This window comes from Rhinolophus sinicus, linkage group LG05, assembly GCF_036562045.2.
Source record: "Rhinolophus sinicus isolate RSC01 linkage group LG05, ASM3656204v1, whole genome shotgun sequence".
Lineage (NCBI taxonomy): Eukaryota > Metazoa > Chordata > Mammalia > Chiroptera > Rhinolophidae > Rhinolophus > Rhinolophus sinicus.
The window spans coordinates 134936801-134959557 of NC_133755.1; the positions used below are offsets into that span (position 1 = coordinate 134936801).

The 22757-nt window shown below is 35.1% G+C and overlaps 1 long non-coding RNA gene across 1 annotated transcript in view; it reads right to left on the bottom strand.

Annotated features, from left to right (window-relative positions):
- The window catches only part of LOC141571886 (uncharacterized), a 68440-nt gene extending 46676 nt beyond the window's left edge, over window positions 1-21764 (bottom strand). Inside the window, exons 1-2 of the long non-coding RNA XR_012496941.1 lie at window positions 21691-21764; window positions 20069-20210 (exon numbers count right to left, since the gene is read on the bottom strand). This is a non-coding gene — a long non-coding RNA (uncharacterized LOC141571886). The remainder of the gene's footprint in view (window positions 1-20068; window positions 20211-21690) is intronic.
- Between the last annotated feature and the right edge of the window lie 993 nt (window positions 21765-22757).

The following is a 22757-nucleotide window of genomic DNA, read 5'->3' on the forward strand; positions in this document are numbered from 1 at the left end:
TCCTTTTTCTTTTAATAGAATCTAATTTGCCATTTTGTAGCAGGTGCATTTCTAGGTTGGGACCGTTAATAATTGCCCACTGAACCTACAGTGGACAGACTCCCCCTCCCCGCCAGCTTCTATATGAACACTGTCAATCATCCATCTGATTCAGCCCATCAGTCAAAAAATAGTTATTCAGCAACTGTTTTATGCTACATGCTGAGGACTGCGAGCATTCAAAATTCTGGCCTCAAAGGGCTAACTCCTAGTAAAAGAGATGAGGTCAATACACAAATTCCTGCAATAAGAGGCAGGATGCTGAACCAGAAGAGAGCAGTGTGACTTTGGAGTCTTTAAAGTATGACACCCAGGGCAGAAACTCTAGCCATTCTAGCTATGGACAGTTCAGACACAGGCTGACACTAAGCAGTTCATTTCCCAAAGATGGGGTTTCTAATTTCGGCCTCTAATAACCTGCTCCCCTTCAAGAGATGCCTGCCAGGGGAGTTGAGCAATGTTGCCAAGTTTCTAAGCACCCTTGAACTCACTTTTCTGATAACCTTTACCTACCAAATCAGGCATGAAAACCATTAAACAATGGTTAAGACACAGTTTACTTTTCTGACTTTAAGATATACGATTATTTGTTCTAAGCCATGTGCAGTGTAACATGTTTCAGGAGAGACCTGTGGAGCAGAACTGAACAACAGCTTAGTAACTGGGCTACTCTTTTAAAGCTCATGTCCTCGCCATAAATGCAAAATAGCTTGGATCGAAATGCATCGTTGGTTCCACACGGAGGTGAGCAAATTATTTTTGTTTCTATGAAGAGAAGCCCTCAGACAAACAGTGTTAATCGGTATCACCACAGAGCAGTTGGTGACAATAACAGAGCTAATTTTAAAGAAAGGGAAATTAAATAGTGGTTGCAATAGTCCTAGCCACTCTTAATTATTGTGATGGCAAATTATGAACAATTTTCTGTCACTTTCTCTTCTAAAGCAATTATTGATGTTTGCCTTATGGCTGAACTGTGCTGAAAACTCTCTAAGCAGGAGGCTGTCTGATTCAATGCTTTGTAGGCTCATATTCAGAAAGTCATTTGGCCTGCAAAGTTGCTGGATTATCTGTAAACACAGTGAAAGGAGACAGAGATTGCATGAAGCACAGGGAATGCTTTTGAATGCCAATAAGGCAAATGTCATGACAAGAACACAAAGCCAACATTCCATGCGACCTTTTAGATAGAAACCAATTTACTTTGGTACCATCTCAAACAGAAAATTATGGTGTAATTCCTCATGTCAATACATAATTTATTTTGTAATGAATAACTACCTGCATATCTATGAAGCACCTCAACCCTGTTTTTATGATGCTCTCAGGCAAACTCTCTCTCCTGCACACACTGCCTCCGAATCATTGCAAAGCTTTCTGTTTTTAAGGCTGTTCTCTTCACTAACCTTGGTTATAACTGAGGAAAACATTAAAGAATTAAAAGGCATTTTCCATCTCTGCAAAGAAACCTAAGTTATTTATTTTCTTATTTTTCAAATTACCTAATATCAGATTGAAGGATTCATGAGACCAAGTCATATATATATATATATATATATATATATATATATATATATGTATATATATATATATATATATATATATATATATATATATATATATATATATATATATATATATATATATATATATAAATACATATATATTCAACGCGATGCAGCAGTAAGCCCTAATCTAAAACACATTTTCTAATAAAAGAAAGCCTCTGCGTTTAGAGTGGCATGAAAATCAGGCAGTGAATCAACAAGAAGAATTCTGTCTTGCCCTGTGCCCCCACCCCTTTAAATGCATCTGCATCTTTGTGGGAGGTCTGGGGACCAGGGCTGCCTCCCAAAGTCACCTCATTCTCTGTCTTTACAATGCAAATAGGGTGAGTTCTTGAGAAGTTCTGCTCTTTTCCCTACAGGTCATCACTTTGAATCTCCCCCAGGCTGGCACTGACAGGAGACTCTCCCCAGCTGACAGCTGGTCACTGACCTAGCTGAAAGCAGTTGGTGTTTTTCCCTGAGCCTTGAGCCACAGGTCACCTCATCACTGGCCGAGCTATCACAGTGCGCAGTTAGTGGTCTAGTTACATGGCCTCTGTCAAGGACGAATGAGGCATCGCAGCGTGGGGAGTGGCCTGCAGGCGCTGCCAACACCCCCCTTCACTGATTAGGCTGTATCACATTCTTAGATAACTGAAGAGATGTGGGACCTTACTGGCTAAGATCTAGCATCTTTACCAAATTTCAGAAAAATAGAAAATGAGGGCAATTCACAAGACAGAATACAAAAAGCAATGTACATCCTGCTTAGAAATAGACTACTTTTGTATTTTGGGCTTCTAAACATCTGTCTTTAGACCATTTTGTTATTAATAATTATGAACATTTGTTTACAACATGGATTCCATCACTGGCTACCTTCTATAGCTTACTAACACAAAGAAGTGGCAAAGATAATATGAGACAGAACAATCATTCCTTGGGAAATTAGCCCTGATGACACACAATATGTACACACACACACATCTCAAAGCAAACCAAACAAATGTATTTCTTTGGCTTCACAGGAGAGGCCACAGTCCACTACGTGGAGAAAATCATGGCTCCAATTCAAATATAATACAATATATTGAGAAGCAGAAATCAATGCCCGGAGAAGGTTTTACATTATGCTCATATTATTCTTAATGAGTTGCTGTATAGAACTACCACAACTGAATGGAGTCCAGGATTCTCTGTGGACTAATTGGCTTCATTCTTCCAGAATGCCAACAGAGTCCTTTCAGTTCTGTTTGGAAAACATATGCTGGTACCTAGATCCATGAATCAGTAAGAACATGTTGGTCATCTAATGGGTGCCCAGCAGAAAGACCTCAGCTGCATGTTTAGAGGAAATGTTTTCTGACTACGTGGTCATCCCCATGTCAAAAACACTGTGTTCAAATAGATACTAAAACACATTTCTGATATAATCTTCAGGGTTCTCAATTTACCTAGGGTGAATAGTCTGAGTCTTTGTGATCGTTCTGTCAAATAAGCACCGATCACAGTGTTTACGTCTTTGAAACGCATATTGAACTATTTAGAATGTTTGGGTTCAAGGGGCACCACGTCTGCAACTTACTGTCATATGGTTCAGAAAACTTAAATATACACATAATAAAGCAAATATAATCAGTTGTTAACATCTGGAGAATCTGGGTGAAGAGTATCTGGGGATACTTTGTACTGTTTTCACAGCTTTTTTGGATGTCTTTATTTTGAAATAAAAAGTTGAAACAACAACCATTATTTTAACCCTACCTTTCTTTCTAGATATGACATATTCTGTATGTTTTCTCTTTATAGCCAAAATTGTTGGGAAATTACTCTGCTGTCCTGGTATTAATCTCTTTATTTTACCACAATCTGGATTGCACCTGTAAATTAGTGAGATTCCTTTCTTCAAGGTGACCAGTAATTTCCAAGTCGCAAATTCCAATTGAAAACTTCTCAATCCAAATTTTACTTCACTTCTTGCCAGCAGTTTACATGGCTGACCTTCTTCTTGAGACCTATCTTGTGCACTAGGCTCCTATATCTAACTCTGCTTACACATACTAGAGGCATCTCATGTTTAACTGTTGCAACCTAAATGTGCCACTTTGTATCTCCCTCTCTTCTCTCTATTCCCCACCTGCCTAAATATGTCCTTCCTTCCTCTCTATTCTGGGAAATGACATTGCCATCTGTCTATATACCTGAGTCAGAAACCACTCTTCCCTTACTCTTCCTTATATTCCTACATTCTGTAAATCCTTCTCAAGTCTGTCCCTTTATCTTTATTTTCATTTCTATGTCTATTGTATTAACTTAGACCTGTTTACTTTCTTGCATGCGTTACTCAACCATACTACAAATTTTGGTCTGAGAGAATGTTGCTTGGGCTTCCCAGCTATGTAAAATTGAGTGGGTCACCACTTTTTGAGACTCAATTTCCTTATTGGCAAAATAGGTCTAACAGTGTGTGCACAAGGATTTTGTTTGTATGTTTTGTTTTGCAAGCAACACAGATGAGGTATCAGGTAGCTTTTGTTAGCTATGGAGGATTATACCAGTGGTAGTTACTTTAGATTCCCTAAACTCATCTACTTTTCTATAGCAAGTACACTTGCTATACTGTCTTTGCTTTTACAAAGTGCATGCTGCCAGTGTGGTCAGGAGAGACTGAGAGCGTATACAGATGTGAAGGGTTAGAAGGATATGCTGATTCAGATAAAATGTCTTTCTCTGAGCACAGAGATCTACAAAAGTGCTCAGGTCTATCTCTTGGCATTAAGCAGTCAATATCTATGTCAACTGTACTTTTATTTACAATGATATGTAGTATAAAACAGGACTTCCACAACCCCTTTCTTATGTTTTACAAAAGTAGCTCCTCCGGTTTTTTTCATTAGTTTCCTGAGGAACAAATGTGCCTTGGTAGAAATTCAGTAAAATCAATTAATTAGGCAACTCTTTTAAGCAACAATAGAAACAAGAGTCAGGAGTTGTGTTAATACCTCGTCTTGGGCGGACAATGATCAGCAGCTGTTGCTCATGTACTAAAAGCACAGTCACACAGGTCAGTATTATGTTTGCTGAAAGACTGAATTGTTATTTTACTCAATGAGTGCTGCAGCTCTCGTGCTGGTTTTATATAGCTAATTTAATTGTTGCCAGTGGCAACAGTAGGGTTCATGTCAGCTACTGATGTCATTTATGCTGCTGAAGCAAAGTCTGTGCCAGCGTTTCCATTAGAAATCTCTGTGTCTGAAAGAATACTGATTGATTAAACAAATGAAAAGAGGGAAGCTTCAAGAATTGTGAAGAGATGGAGATAGGGCCACTCCTGGCCAAAAAGGTGAAGACTATGCAGTACTGTGTTTATTCACTCACCAAGTATTTACTAAATACCTATGTCCTAGCCAGTATGCAGGAGGTAAGTGGTTGACAAATCATAGTTCTAGGTCCCCTGGAGCTTTCAGTCTAGAGTGGAAGACAAATGATACATAGATAATAAATAAATAAGCATATAATTACTAATTGTGATTAATTATGAGGGAAATAAACTGATGCAATTAAAGACTTTAAATGAATGGAGAAATGGATGTGGTGTATACATATGGCCAGGGAAAACCTCTCTCGGATGGTGTTGTTCAAACTAAAACTTGAAGGGTGAAAAGAAGTTTTGAATGGTGTGTAAGTTCTAGGCCTGCATATTCAAAGTTTCTGATAATAGAAGTGGGTTTGGAATGTTCAGACTGGCTGGCTTGGCAGGGTTGATTGTTCATTGTGGTCATCATAAATTGATCATGAAGCCAACATGTCCAGTATTTTGTTTTTCTCTGGCATCGTTCAGCTGGACAGGTGTAGGTATGGACAAGTTAGACAGCTGGGTTCATTCAGAGTTGGTGGATTTGTTTTTGTTTTTGTTTTTGTTTGAGTGTGATGGTAAAGAGAGATTGGGAACTGGGGGAAGTGCAGAGGAGCGCAAGGAAGTATGTTTATGAATCAATCTTAAGGATCTCACATGAATAAGGATGAAGTATAGACAGGAGGGATTGTACAGATGGAGAGTAAGCAGCAGGGTAAGTGAATTGACTAGCTGGAGAGAGAAAGATTATCAGATATGAGAGTTATTGTTTTAAAGCTGTGACAGAACTGGAGACATATTACTTGCTGTAGTTTGAAGTGAACTTAGAAACTTAGTCCCATTTCCAACTTTTGGTGGAAAGGAAACTAGGCCTAGAAAACAAAATTAGTTACCTCATCAGGTTAATTACTTAGCACGGTAGCTACTCAAACCCCAATATATACCACATCATATACCCTGTATTTCTTATCTACCAGAGAAATTAAACCTTTTCAAATAGATGAAAGAATGTTCTATTTAAGGACATCCAGAGATGAAGATCCTATGAGCTTCCAAAATATTCTGTTTAGTGTTTAGTAGCTTTAATGCTAGAAAATTATCCATTACAGTTCAGGGTAGTGGAAAGAACACTAGGTTTGAAATGAGTCATGTGATTGTAGTTGTGGAAGGCAGCCTCTAAGGTGGCCCTCAACAATCCTTACTTCCTCATAGTCGTGCTTTTGTGTGATCCCTTCCCCTTGAGTGTGGGCTGAACCTAGTCATTTGCTTCTAATGAAGAGAAAACAGCAAAAGTGGAGGAACGTCACTTCCAATATTAGGTTATAAAAAGACTGTGGCTCCTATCTTTGGAACTGTGTTTGCTCTCTCTTGAATCACTTCCTCTAGGTGAAGCCAGCTGTCATTTTGTGAAACAACATGTGGAGAGGCCTAAGTGGCAAGGAATCAGAGCCTGACAACAACCACATGAAATTTAGAAGTAAATTTCTCCTCTCCCCACCGCCTGCCCCCCACCCAATTAAGTCTTCAAATGAGATTACAGCCCTCGTTAGCTAGACTGCAGCCTCATGAGAAACCTTGAGCCAAAGGTGCCCAGCCAAGTTGTGACCTTATGCTTGACACACAGACTGGGATAGTAAATGTTTGTTGTTTTAAACTGTTTAGCAGCACACTTTTGTGCTAGTCCTGGCTTTTCTGGTCCTCAGTATCTTCACTTGTATATGTTCAACAATTGAACCAAGTGATTTTTGAGGTTACATATGCAGATGGCTATTAGTTATCTCAATTCCTCATGTGTTTTCATAAACTAATTCTATCTCATTCTACTTCAATAGTGATGAAGACTAGTCACCATAATTCTTCTAAAAATAACCCTTAAATAAGAAAGCCTGTAGTCTCTCTTCCCATCCAAATGTGTGCAAATAATATAAAATCTTTGATGTTTAAGCATTTGGTTTTATTGTTTTATTCTTTAATGCTAAATTTACTTATTTAAAAAAATAACATTACACTGTTAAATACTGTATTACCTAAATCTTATCCTTTATAAAATCCTGCAAGAAAAGAAGCATAGATACATTTTTGTCCATATAATTTAGAAGTGCATTATAAAACTTTGGTTTCAAAGAAGTAAACACTGTGATCGGTGCTTATTTGACAGAACGATCACAAAGACTCAGACTATTCACCCTAGGTAAATTGAGAACCTTGAAGATTATATCAGAAATGTGTTTTAGTATCTATTTGAACATAGTGTTTTTGACATGGGGATGACCATGTAGTCAGAAAGCATTTCCTCTAAACATGCAGCTGAGGTCTTTCTGCTGGGCACCCATTAGATGACCAACATGTTCTTATTGATTCATGGATCTAGGTACCAGCATATGTTTTCCAAACAGAACTGAAAGGACTCTGTTGGCATTCTGGAAGAATGAAGCCAATTAGCCCACAGAGAATCCCAGACTCACACTACCCTATTACCCTTTCCCCAAGTCCAGGCACCCAGTACAAAGAGAGACATCCACCCTGGAAAGAGAAGGAGAATAAAGTGAGCACATGACTTGAACAAGGACCTCAGAGCTAGCCTACCACAGGTCCAGCCAGACTCCTGCAGAAACCTTGCAGGCCAGGAGAGAATGGGACGATATATTCAAAGTACTAATAGAAGAAAAAAAAAACTGCCAAATAAGAACACTGTACCCAACAAAGTTGTCTTTCAGGAATGGAGAGGTAAAAACTGTCCCAAAGAAACAAAAGCTGAAGGAATTCACCACCACTAGACTTGCCTTACAAAAAAACACACAAAAAATTCTTCAAGTGGAAATAAAAGGATACTAATTAGTAAAGCAAAACAACGAAAATAGAAAATATTCTAGTAAAGGCAAGTATATAGTCAAATTCAGAGTATTCTAATAGTGTAATATAATAGTGTGCTAATCACAACTCTAGTATAAGAGCTTAAAGGACAAAAGTATTAAAAATAACTATAGCTACAATAATTTGTTAATGGATACACAATATAAAAAAAGTAAAATGTGACATCAATAACAAAATATAAAAAGGAGGAGTAAAAGGGTAGAGTTTTTGTATGCAATCAAAGTTAAGTTGTTATTAGCTTAAAATATATTGTTATATTTATAAGATCTTTTATGTAAGTCTTATTGTAAGCAAAAACCTACAGTAGATACACTAAGGATAAAAAGAAGGGAATCAGATCATCAATTCAGAAAATCATCAATTCACCAAGAAGGACAGCAAAAGAGAAAAGACTGGAACAAGGGAACTACAAAACAGACAGAAAAAAACCAATAGTATGGCATTAGTAAGTCACTAATTACATTAAATGTAAATGAATTAAATTCTCCAATCAAAAGGCATAGAGTGGCTTAATGGATTATAAAACAAGACCCAAATATATGCTGCCTACAAGAGACACTTCAGCTTTAAGAACACACATGGGCTCAAAGTGAAGGGGTGGAAAAAGATATTCCATGCAAATGAAAAGCAAGAGTAGCTATATGTATACCAGACAAAAATAGATTAAGTCAAAAGCTGTAACCAGACACAAAGACCATTTTAGATAGATAGATAGATAGATAGATAGATAGATAGATAGATAGATAGATAGATATGATATGATATAGATAAATATAGATATAGATGATATAAATATTGATATAGATAAATACAGATATATATAGATATATAATGATAAAGGGGTTAATCCATCAAGAGAATACGACAATTTAAAATACACAAAACCAAAAATTGGAACACCTAAATATATTAAACAATTATTAACAGATCTGAAGGCAAAAATAGACAGCAATGCAATAATAGTAGAGAACTTCAATACTCCACTTTCAAAAATGGACAGATCATCCAGAGAATCAGTAAGGAAATAATGGACTTGAACTATACTTTATATCAACAGACATATACAGAATATTCCATCCAACAGCAGCAGCATACACATTCTTCTTAAGAGTACACAGAACATTCTCTAGTGTATGTTAGCTCACAAACTAAATCTTACTAAATTTAAGAAATTGAACAAATTTAAGAAGATTGAAATCATATAACATATCTTTTCTGACCACAATGATATGAAACAAGATATCAATAATAGAAGAAAATCCGGAAAATTTACAAATATGTGGAAATTAACCAACACACTCCTAAACAACAAATAAGCCAAAGAAGAAATCAAAATGAAAGTCAAAAAAAAAATCTTCAAACAAACATAAATGGAAATATAATATACCAAAACTTATGAGACGTAGCAAAAGGGAAGCTTATAGTGATAAATGCCTACAATAAGAAAAAAGAAAGATCACAAATAACGTAACTTTATATCAAAATAAACTAGGGGGAAAAAAAAAACTCAGTCCAAATGTAGTAAAAGGAAGGGATAAAAATCAGAGCAGAAATAAATGAAATCAAGACTAAAAAGACAATTAAAAAGATCAATGAAACTAAGAGCCTTTTTTCTGAAAAGTTTAAAAAAAAAAATAGACCAACCATTAACTGGACTTACCAAGAAGAAAAGAGAGAGAAATCATAAATGAAATTAGAAATGAAAGAGGAGACACTACAACAGATACCACACAAAACAAAGGATCACAAATGACTATCATGAACAATTACATGTCAACAAATTGGACAACCTAAAAGAAATAGATAAATTCCTAGAACATACAACTTACAAAGACTAACTCATAAAGAAATATAAAATTTAACAGACCAAAAATGACTAAAGAGATTGAATCAGTAATCAAAAACTTCCTGATTAAGAAAAAAAAAAAAGAAAGCCTAGGACGAGCTGGTTTCAATAGTAAATTCTAGCAAACATTTAAAGAAGAATTAAAACCAAGCCATTTCAAAAAAAGAAATTAAAGAGAAAGGAACATTCCCAACTTCATTTCACAAGACCAGCACTACCCTGATACCAAAGCCAAATAAGAATACCACAAGAAAATAAAACTACAGGCCACTATTCCTGATGAATATAGATGTGCAAATTCTCAGCAAAATTCTAGCAAACCAAATTCAACAAAACATTAAAAGGATCATACACCATCCTCCAGTGGGATTGTTTCCAGAAATGCAAAGATGGTTCAACATACACAAATCAATAAACATGACACCATGTTAATAGAATGAAGAATCACATTCATATGATCATCTCAAGGATGCCAGAAAATCATTTGATAAAACTTAACATCCATTCATGATAAAAACTCTCAACAAATTGGGTATAGATGGAATATACCTACACGTAGTAAAAACCATATATAACAAGCCCACCACTAACATTATACTAACAGTCAAAGGTTGGAAGTTTTCCTATTAAGATCAGACACAAAACAAGGGTGTCCAGGCTCACCACTCCTTTAAACATAGTACTGGAAATCCTAGTCAGAGCAATTAAACAAGAAAAAGCAATAAACGCATCCAAATCAGAAAGGAAGAAGTAAAATTGTTTGCAGATGATATAACCTTACATAGAGAAATTCCTAAAGACGCTACAAAAAAATGTTAAAACTAATAAATGAATTCAGTTAAGCTGCAGAATACAAAATTAACATAAAAATCATTTGCATTGCTATACACTAACAATGAACTATCTGAAAAAAAATTAAAGAAAGCAATGTCTTTTACAATAGCATCAAAAATAATAAAATACTTGGGAATAAATTTCACCAAGGAAGTGAAAGATCTCTACACTGAAACTGTAAGACATTGATGAAAAAAACAGAAAAGGACACAAATAAATGGAAAGATATCCCTTGTTCATGGATCAGAAGAATTGATATTGTTAAAATCAATTTACTGAAATCAAACTACTGAAAACCATCTATTAATTCAAGGCAATCCCTACCGAAATTTCATGGCATTTCTCACAGAAATAGAAAAAACAATTCTAAAATTGTTCATATGAAATCACAAAAGACCCCACACAGCCAAAATAGGCTTGATTAAAAAAAGAAAAAGCAAGAGGCATCACACAGCCTGATTTCAAACTATAGTACAAAGCCATAGGAATCAAAACAGTATAGTACCAGCATTAAAAGAGTATAGTACCAGCATTAGACCAATGGAATAGAATCAAGAGCACAGAATTAAATCTACACATATACAGTTGACTAATATTTGACAAGGGAACCAAGAATACTAAATGAGAAAAGGATAGTCTCTTCAATAAATGGTGCTGGGAAACTAAATATTCAAATGCAAATGAATAAAATGGACCCATATCTTATATCATTCACAAAAATTAACTCAAAATGGAGTAAAGACTTAAATGTAAGACCCAACACTATAAAACAGCTATAAGAATACAGAAAAAAACATAGAAAAAAAGCTCCTTTCATGGGTCTTGGCAATGATTTTTTTTGATATGCTACCTAAAGCACAAGTAACAAGAACAAAAATAAGCACGTGGGACTACATCAAATTTAAAAGCTTCTTCATGCAAAGGAAACCATCAATAAAATTAAAAGGCAAGCTATGAAATAGGAGAAAATATTTGCAAACCATATACACAATAGGGAGTTAATATCCTAAACATATAAGGAACTCATACAACTCAATAGCAAAAAAAAAAAAAAATCCAATTTTTTAAATGGGCAAATGACCTGAATATATATTTCTCCATGATGACATAGAAATTGCCAACAGGTACTTGAAAATATGCTCAACATCACTAATCAGGAAAATGGCAATCAAAACCACAATGAGCTATCACTTTACACCTGTTAGAATGCCCATCATCAAAAAATGAAATGACAAGTGTTGACAAGGATGTGGAGAAAAGGGAACCCTTGTGCACTGTTGGTAAAAATCTAAGTTGGTACATCCATTATGGAAAACAATATGGAGGTTACTCAAAAAATTAAAAATAGAATTACCATATAACCTAGTAATCATACTTCTGGATATATATCCAAAGAAAATGAAATCACTATGTTGATGAAATATCTGCACCCCCATACTCACTGCAGCATTATTCACCATAGTCAAGACATGGAAACAGCCTAAGCATCCATTGATGGATGAATGGATAAACAAACTATGGTATATGGGCATGCATATATATATATATATATATATATATATATATATATATATATATATATATATTCAGCTTTTAAAAAAGAAGAGAATCCTGCCATTTGCGACAACATGGATGAACTTGGAGGACACTATGCTAAATGGAATAAGTCAGACAGAGAAAGACAAATATTGTATGTTTTCACATATATGTAGAATCAAAAAGTTGAACTCATGGAAACAGAATATAGAATGTTGGTTGTCAGTGGCTGGGCAGTGCGGGGTGGGGGGAAGGAGAGATATTGGTCAAAGACTACAAACTTCCAGCCATAAGATGAATAAATTCTGGGGATATAATGTATACCTGGTAACTATAATTAATAATACTATATTATATACCTGAAAGTTGTTAAGAGAGTAAATCTTAAATGTTATTGCCACAAACAAAAAATGAAATTATATGAGAGGATAGAAATATTATCTTATTGTGGTAATCTTTTCGTGATATATATGTATGTCAAATCATTACATTTTACAACTTAAACTTATGTATGTTATATGTCAATAATATCTCAATAAAGCTGGGGCAAAAAAACACCAATACAATATTATTATCTAATCAAAGGACCTAATGTAAATTTTCTCCCACGTGTGCCACTTAATGACCTTTTAGCAAAATAAAACAAGACAAAATTTAGTCCAGGCTCCAATCTGGAATCACATAGTGCTTTTACTTAGTTGCCATATCTCTCTATTCTCCTTTAATCTGGAAGCTCCATATTCTTTCTCTTTCAGGACTTGACATTTTTTATTAGAGACCAGTTATTTTGGCAAACTGTCTCTTGATTTAGGTTTGGCTAAGCTTGTTTCACCATAAAATTCATGTTATTCATTTTTTATAGAACAAGCAGAAAATAAGGTTGTGTGCTTCTCATTGTATCATATTAGGAAGTGCAGACATCTATCTGTCCCATTGCTGGAGATGTTAACTGTAATCTTTTATTTAGGGTGGTGTGTGTCAGTTCTCTCCTCTGTAAAGCTACTAATTAAAACTAATAAGTATCTTATGGGAAAATTCTTTGAGACTATGTAAATATCCCGTTACTCCTAAAAACATTCACCTGCTAGTTTTTGCATCTATAGCGGATCCTTAGTCAATTAATAATATGACTGCCAAACTATGATTTTCGAATTCAATTTTGTCTTCTATTTCTTGACAACACAAGAGTTTTTTTCTCCACTATTTATTCATTTTTTCATGTTTTTATTTAAATCAATTTGGACTGATGGATCTTTTATTTTATTCTACAGGCTACCCTCATTACTTTTGATTCTCAAATTCACCCAGATTTGGCCAGTGGGAGCCAAGAGAAAGAAATGTTTCCTAATGGATCCAGTAGGACGAATTGATAAGAGTGGTGAGAGAGTATAATACTGATGGGTTGAATTGCTTGAGAGAGCAAAAGGAAATGGTATGAAGAGCACAGGTGGGAGGACAGTTTTAGGCAGGAAAAGAGAGAACTCATCCATTAAACTCATAGAAAAGAAGGAAACAAAGAAAATAAATGGGCATTGACAGTACTCAAAAAATTGAAGTTTGTGATAACTTCTACATTCTCTAAGAAGTAGGAGGTGAAATGCTTTGCTGGAGTGAAGAGGCTATGGGAGGATACGATGGTCCCTGAAGTTCTTACTGTCCTTACTGTCCCCAATCTGTATAATTTTCTAGATCTCTTAGATTTGTTTCCTGCACCTCTGTCTCTCACCTCCATACTGCTTGATAGCCAAGTTGTAAAAACAATTGCACTGATATACAGTTGAAATAATTTAAGTGAGTGAAATAAAAGTATGAAGGGGATAAGTAAGAGAGAAAAGGTTTTTTGGTTGTTTTTTGTTGTTGTTATTGTTTTAATAATGCAGTTTTAGCAGTGGGATTGTGTCGTGTGTTATGGCTAGTGAAGGAAATGGAAACAAAAGAAGCTGCTGAGGAAGAAAAATTGAAGGGTCAAGGTCCTGGGAGTTCAAAGAGGTTTGAGAAAAGCAAGAGAGGAAGGATGGACGTAAGATGGTTGAATAGCGGAAGTTAGGTTCAAATGATGGGGTACTGGAGCTTAAGACGGACAAGTAGCATTTCTAGGCAACAGTTATGTCTTCACGTTTAGTACGTGGCATGTCAAGTCTCACACTTGGTCCAGCAAGAAAAGAAAATGTAACACTTCACTGACTGAGAGGTAGCACCTACCAAACCTGCATCATCTAGAACTCAGTCAACACTCAGGTGAGCAAAAAATGCCTATGAGTAGCAGTGAAGATAAATGAGAATTTATGTACCAACCTCATCCCCTTCACCAGATCCCTGCTCCTGCTTCCCAAACAGAGGAATGATTCCCCCAATGGTATATTACATGCTATGCACATCATCTCACTTCTCTTCTCAGTCTCATTTCCAATCATCATCCATATAAGAGAAAAGATAGAAAAATATTACAAAGCAAAAACAGGAACACAAAAAGTGTACCAACATGGTATGCCCTAATAAAAAGACAAAGATCCCTCATTGTGCAGTAATGCCTGAAAGATAATCTTACACAAGCCAGAATATTATAACGTGTCTCTATTCTGTTGGTTCTAAGTCATCTAGAAATGGTTAAACCAAGCTGAGTATACTCAGGTCAGCAAATCTTGAAAATATACACTATATTGTAATAGGTTTCCATGTAAAAAAAGTAAAACATAAAAGGTGTTTGTTGCTTTAAAAGAGATAAATTTCAGTTATTTGCAATCATCACTACTGGAGAACACTTGAATCTCCTTGAAACCAAATACAAGGGTAGACAGAAAGACAAAGTTCAATGTAATGTTTATTGTACATTTTCCATCATATGGGCACATACGTTTTGTAATTCTTACAATAGCACCATGAGTGTGATAGTTTTCCCTATTTAATGGTTGAGAAATAGAAATTTAGAGGGGTTATTCTGTGTACGGTGTCAGATAGCTGCTGGACTTACGGTGATCTCTTCTTTAGGTCTATAAATGTTGAATAACTGTGGTATACACCTGAAACTAATGTAATATTTTATGTTAGCTATATATTAATAAAAAATCTTTTAAAAGGAAAATGGAAAAGTCACGATTCGAACCCAAGCGCCCTGGTTCTAAGTCTGTTTCCTTAATAACCATGTTACTGTGACAAACTTCTTGAACTTCAAAAGGTATTCATCACAGGCAAATTCCAAGATAAACAAGAACTTGTACATTTTTCTGTTCAAGTTTTTCACCTCAAATATATTAATAAGGTTTGTATGTACAAATTCAGTCTAAATGTTTCACTCAGAGGCAACTGTGTATGTAAGATGTTTATAGCTCTGATGTTTTTTAAGTTGTAAATTTTCTATTTTATAATTCTTCAGAAAAACTGTATTAATAGATGATATATCATAATCATCGATGATATAAAAGGTATTAGATCAACAGACCTATTTCCTTGGCAAGAACAAAGTTAAATTCTTGACGGATTGACTCAATGGTTGATTTTAGACAAAGATGCAGTCAAAAATGGTGTTGAGGGAATTTTTACTATGTCTTTTGAAAAACAGCCTACAAAAGCCTTTGTGACAAAAAAAGGAATGGAAGCAAAATTACAATTCACTATAGTTTAATTTTTTATTTTCCTTCAAATTAATTAAAAGATAAGAAACCAACAATGATTTAGGCTCAAAGAGACACTTGCAGGTCATTTTGTATGCTATACCCATGTTCCGTTTACCAGAAGAGCATTTCTGTCCTTTTCTCCTTCACAAAATCATAGAGCCCTGTAAAATGCAGACCCACCAAAAACTCCTGTGCAGAAACCAGGTATTATTCAATATCTTCCCTGAAGTTCTTCTAGTTCACCCCATTTTTGTATTGCAACATCTTTAATATTCTAGTCCTGGCTTTTATGATGATCAATCTAAATTTGCCAAGCTAGAGCATAGAGTAGTTTTCAACTATGGAGAAACTTCAATGAACCAAGAAAACTCATTTCGTGTGTGTGTCAAATGTCACAGAATACCGCATGGGTTACTGGATTATTAACTGAGAGGTTGAGAGAGAGAGAGAGAGAGAGAGAGAGAGAGAGAGAGAGAGAGAGAGACTGACTGACTGTCACAGGACTCAGATCTAAAAGTCCCTTTGAGGAAGCTACTTGATAAGGTGAAAAGCCTAAGCTAAAACAAAGGTTCCATTCCCCTGATGCTAGGACAATTTCTCAGGTCAGAAATGTCATTGATTAACAACCAAATCAACTGGTGGGGACTGCTTAAGTATACAAAAAAGGTAGTTGTGTTTGTCATACTTAAGTGATTGTTTCGGTATTAAAAGGATACAACTATGGGTATCACATAGGATTTCATATTTGATTTTCATTTACAAGGCATTTCAGAGGTAGAGGGGAGCATGTGTATATGCACTATGCAGTGTAATAGATGATCATGATACTATTTAAAGCTAATTTTCTAAGTCTCAGATTTAACCTTAGCATTTTTAAGCAAATCGTAATGACCGATGAAATCTCAAGGCCATAGAGCAGTCGGTTGGTTTATCTATAGGATGCTGTCTTAGAGCAACACCTAGTGGCTCCTTAGACTCTTCAGAGAAACTCTAGTGTCAGGAAGGAACAGTTTAAAAATGCCTCCTTTTAAGAAATTGTAGATGTAGATATTTAGGACAACGTACACTCTCTGCTTTTTTGTGCCTGTTTTAAGCTGTGTTTAATTTCTACTTGGTAAAAATTGGACCCAAAACCCAGACTGTTATCAATCTGGTGATTCTATCACATGGTTAAAAATAATCTACTTGGTCTCAATAACCAAAGAAGGCATGGATATTTTACACAAAGACATTATTCTATAGCCAAAAAAAAAAAAGTCCAGGAAAAACCAGTGGTACAGAGAAGCTAACTAAAATTTTCAAATAACATGTGCAACTGCTACAGAAAGATTTAATAAGCTTTTTTAAATCATCAAAAAGTTAATCTGAGGTTAATTTGAACCACAATGTTATTATAGGAGGGTCTTTGAAAATTACTGGGCTTGCTTTATGTATTTTGTAGGAGGATTCAGAAACAAGCCTCAATTCTGTGACAATCTATTACTTCTCTGAATTTGGTGGTGAGTGTAAAATTCGTTTTTGTCAGGTGTGATATTGAAATCCCTTCACCTCGTCCAATAATATCATCATAAATGGGGAAATTCTACTGTAATCATTTGCAGTGTCTGTGAAGGTCTGCAAGATCACAATCTTCAAATTGATTCAAGAAATGTTGACATTTATACCATTCCCTGGTCCTGTTATAATCATTGTCAGCAGCATGAATTTGTGAGGTTTTTATTTTATGTTCTTGTAAAAATCTCTGTCACAAAAATGAAACCAAAAAAGTTTAATGCTTTATGTGCTCACTGAGAGATGATAATAACCCCGGCTCCTCTGACCTCCTCAGTGTTTCAAAATTTAGTGGCTGGTTAGTTCTCTTCACTCCTTTTTGCAGCCTCAGCAGCCAGAGAAGCCAAATCATCAACCCACCGAAATGCAGAGTATAAAAATGGTTCAGAGCATTCTCTCCTGCTGGAAACCAGGCTTGTAGCACATCTCTGATCTCTCTACAGGCAGGAGGATTGTGTTAGACACATATTTAAACCTTTCTTAATGACACTTTAAATATAATAGAGAGCAAACAACACTAGTACTTCTGTCAAAAACGTTATAATGTTCCATGAGCTTCACAATCAAGATACCTGATGTTAAAAAGACAAGCTTTTAAAAATAAGCACAGTTAAATATTGTGTATCACTAAATTCATACAGTGCCTTCCAATATGTGGCCCAGCCAAAGGTGTTTCCCATCTCTTTCCATTTACTAAAATGCCAATGCCAGATTCAGGGATTTACTGTGTTTCCCTGAAAATAAGACCTAGCCAGACCATCAGCTCTAATGCGTCTTTTGGAGCAAAAATGAATATAAGACCCGGTATTATATTATATTATATTATATTATATTATATTATATTATATTATATTATATTATATTATACCCGGTCTTATATTATATTAAAATAAGACCGGGTCTTATATTAATTTTTGCTCCAAAAGACACATTAGAGCTGATGGTCTGGCTAGGTCTTATTTTCGGGGAAACAGGGTAGCATTTGGATTAATGGAGCAACTGTGTAGACACTCAGCTTTATTTTAGCATGGGCTACTGGACGGCACTACCCACATCAGTAAGGAATTTTTATTGTAATATTTTCTATTTCCCAACATTATTCTGATATCTTTAAATACAGAAAAGGGTTTTTTTTATTAAGGCAACTCTTCCATCAGGATTGCAGGTAGCTGTCCTTTGTTTCCTGCCTAAACCTATCTCATCACAAAGATTCAGGGGCATCTGTTTAACACAATAATAGCCCAATTTCCAGGCTGAAAACAGGTGAGTAAATCCTGCAGTTAGTCTACAAAAAAAAAAAAATCCATTAAAAACAATTTTAGGAAGTATAACAAAAAATTCAAATTTTTCCATAAATTCTTTTGTTAAGTAGGATGAGCCATTATTCTTAAGTACATAAAGACAGAAATCAAGGGGTTTTTTTCACAGTTTATTACATAGCAGGTGTCATTTATCCTGCTGCTGCCTACTTGCCTTATACTTTCCAAGATGCATTGCTCTTATACCAATATATTTTTAAGTATCATTACTTATGACTTAAGTATAAAAGCATTTTGATTGTATTGTAAGTCTAAATGGTAAACAATGTGAGTTTCCATCCTACTTGCTATAGCCTAGAAATAGTATATTTTACCCTAGCATTTTCATTTATACACACTTCAGCATACGATTTGTAAGTTTAAAAAATAAGGTGTCAATATAGCTATAATGTTAATTTCCTTATTCTATGCAAACTACTTACAATCAGTGTCAATACTTGGTTATACTACAAGACAATGTTCTAAGATGAATGCGTTATACTCTGGAACAATATGCATATATTGAGAGAACTAAGCCTGTTTAAAGGTTCCAAATGGGTTTAGCGTTCTGCAGTAACAGGAGCCCTAGTAAAATAGCCAAAAGAAACACCAAATGGCCCTAAAAAAAATCTATTGAATTCATACTCTCCAGGCAATGCTTTCTAAAATGTAGAATTTCATCAGTTCTGAATTGAAAAGATTGATCTGCTTGTCATGTTGAATAGACTCCAAAAGTAGTTTAAGCAACAATTGACCCTGAGCACGGTACCAGCAGTCTTCTGGGCATTGGGCTGAAGGCAGCTCCAGATTTCTAAGATAACTGAAATTGTCTCTGTTGTGAAAAACAGCAAAGCAGCTCACAACAGACTGAAACGCTCAAGAGGATTTTCATAATTACAGCTAAGAGAAATGAGATTTACTGGAAGCTGCATTTACATCAGTATGCCTGTGTCTATTCTCACAATTCCTTACGCTTAAAAAAATCAATTCTATCCACTTTTCATAATTCCATTTGCTTCCTTTTTATTTCTCTCTGAATACCAGCCACTAAATTTAAGCCCTATTACAAAAGGCAACTGTGAAAATTTTTTATTAGTGATTAATCTATTTCCACTACTGACTTTAATTTTTGTCAAATATTTCACATTCTACTCATCAAAAAGACATAGGTATATGCTAGATTTCACATGCTTTAGCCACAGATGAAATGTAGAGGGGAGACTCAAAGAAGAACAAAAGGTACGGCAATAATGAGACAGAGGCATTCTCTAAATGAAGAAGCACGTTCTGCATGAGCTATGCAAGAGATGTGAGCTGAATACTTAATGCACCATCATGATATGTCAATAAATGTTATTTAAGAATATAAACCACGCACTGTTGCATTCCTTTATATTAATAACCTCACATTCCTCTTTGTCTGGTCTGGGCCAGTTTCTTCACTCTGTTCTTTCAGCTCCTTGTGAAGGGACTTACTTGTTCTCCAGCTGAGCTACTTGGGTAAACAAAGGAAGAGAAGGAACGATACAGCCCTTTTGTAGTTGACACACGTTGCTGCTGATCTGCTAACTCACCTGCTTGGTGAAGCAACATTCCAGGCCTGCAGTTGACCATGTGCCCTGGATCTTCTTCCTTCAGCTTCTCTGACTCCCAGGCCAAGTGTCTGAGTTTAACACTGTGACAAAACGCCATGGCTTCTGCAGGATGTACTCGTCACTAAAGTCAGAGGAAACAAGAGGAAACAGGGTTTGAGTTCATTGTTTTGGGGTTCCAGTTTGCATTTGTGGTTCCAGCATGCTAGTGATCTTCCCTTCCTAACTGCCCACCCTGTGGACTTCAAACCCCTGCATCAGATGTGGAGACAACAGTCTCACAGAGATGTTTAACCAGCCCCACAATTTCATAAGCCAGTTCCCTGTAACAAAGATAAAATAAACAAAGTTAAATATAATATAATGTAATATAATATATTATTTATTATAATATATTTATTATAATATAACATTATGTTATAATACATATTAATATAATATAATATAAAATAATATAACATATAAACACTATATATATAGAGGATGCCAAAAAAATATATACACATTTTAAGAAAGGAAAAAAACTATTAAAATTGTAACAATATATACCCATAACAAAAGATGAATACCAGTCACGTTTGACTTCTGCAATTACAACAGGTGCTCAATGTGGTTACTATCAGCATCCAGACACTTCTGATTACAGCGAACTACTGCTTGAGCAACGTGGACCAAAGAGTCCACTGGTATACATTTTTTTGGCACCCCTGATATACATAGTGTTTATATATATGTATATATGTTGTATATATACATACAAATGCATATATTCTGCTTCTGTGATTAAATCCTGACTGATACAGAACTTGGTTTGAAAAAACAAGTGTTTGAAAAACTTCATCCAGATAATAAGTATTTTAGTGACATTTAACTTTTGGAATAATTTCATGTTGAGGCTACATAATTCCTGAGGTCTTCAAGACTGGCTCTTTTCACATTAACTGAGATCCCAGGGGTCGTGGTATAGCCATGATTCAAGGACTGGAGCACTAATGTTTGAAAATATGTGATTTTTAAAGGAAAAAGTGGCTTTGGGGTATGCCTGACACAAAATGAAAATTCCACCTACAAGGACAGTAACTGATCAGAGATGAATGGTGGCCCCCCCTTTTGGTACTGGAGATTAATTTAAGCAAGAAAAATTGCAGTTGACTGAGTTTTCTATTCTGAGCTCTTTTGGTACCTCATACAGATGCTCCTTGATTTACAATGGGGCTTAGTCCCAAAAAAATCCACAGTAAACTGAAAATACAGTAAATAATCAAAATGCACTTAATACACCTAACCTATTAAACATCATAGCTTAGCCTAGCCTACCTTAAATTTGTTCAAAGCATTTATATTAGCCTACAGATGGGCAAAATCATCTAACACAAAGCCTATTTTATAACAAAGTGTTGACTATTTCATGCAATTTGTTGAATTCTGTACTGAAAGTGAAAAAGAAAATGGTTGTATGGGTAATCACAATTAATGTACACAGCTGAAAGCACACTGGTACAATGCTGGGCGTGTTGTAGATGTGATGCTATGGGAAAGCACAAAACACCATATCCAAAAGACGCTGGCAACACAAAGTACACTGTAGAGTACCAGTTGTTTACCTTCTTGATCGCGTGACTGGCTGGGAGCTACAGATCACTGCCGATGACCAGCATCAGGAGAGATTATTGTACAGTAAATCACTAGCCTGGAAAAGATCAAAATTAAAAATTAAAAGTATAGTTTCCACTGAATCATATTGCTCTTGTACCATCATAAAGCCAAAAAATCATAAGTCGGACTATCATTAAGTCGGGAACCATCTGTATAGTAATTAATTAGGTTGTAAATATTAGAAGATGGGGCAAAACTCGCCATCTAGTAAAAAGTAATAAAATATTTGAAAGGATATAAATCTGAATTTTCAACATACCACTTTAGACATGAACAATTGTTATTTTTCCTTCAGAGCACAACAAATTGGTTCATTTTATTAAGTATCAGTTAGGCACATTGGCTCGATTGCTACCAATGGGCAATAACTTTACTAAATCACAATGAGGTCCTTTCTGTACCTGTTCTTTTTCTAGGAGTTTATAATTTAGTGACGATACTTCTGGCAGTCTGTTTCTTCAACTCAACAGCAATTGTCTCTCAACTGTTTTGTAATTTATTTTCAAAAATCAAATTTGCTAATTTTTAATTTTACAGAAGTTAAACAAACAAAACAAAAACAATTTTATTCAATATGACTCCAGCCCAGATAAATTCTGTATAAACAATATTTTGAGAACTTTACTATTCTGATTAGACCATCCATAAACTAAATTGAGTCAGGTATATTTCAGAGAAAGAAAAAAAAAGTACCCTCCTCCCCAAATTTGATTTTCTGTTTTTTGTTTGCTACATATCTTGTTGCATCATAGACAAAATTCATTTTAGAATGCATCTAATTCTTAGGCAGGCAGCTAGCGGTCTTTTCAAAGACCTTTCCATTTTATTCCTTATTAGATTATTATACTATCAATAACTCTTTTGGGCATACCACTACAAAATGACTTTCCTCTAATCCACAATGCTGCTATTATCCTGATTAAAAAGAAAATATGAGGAATTAAAGTTTACTTTTGACTCTAATACATTAACAATCAATCAAATTTGTCTCCTTTTTGACTATTTTATTGGAATT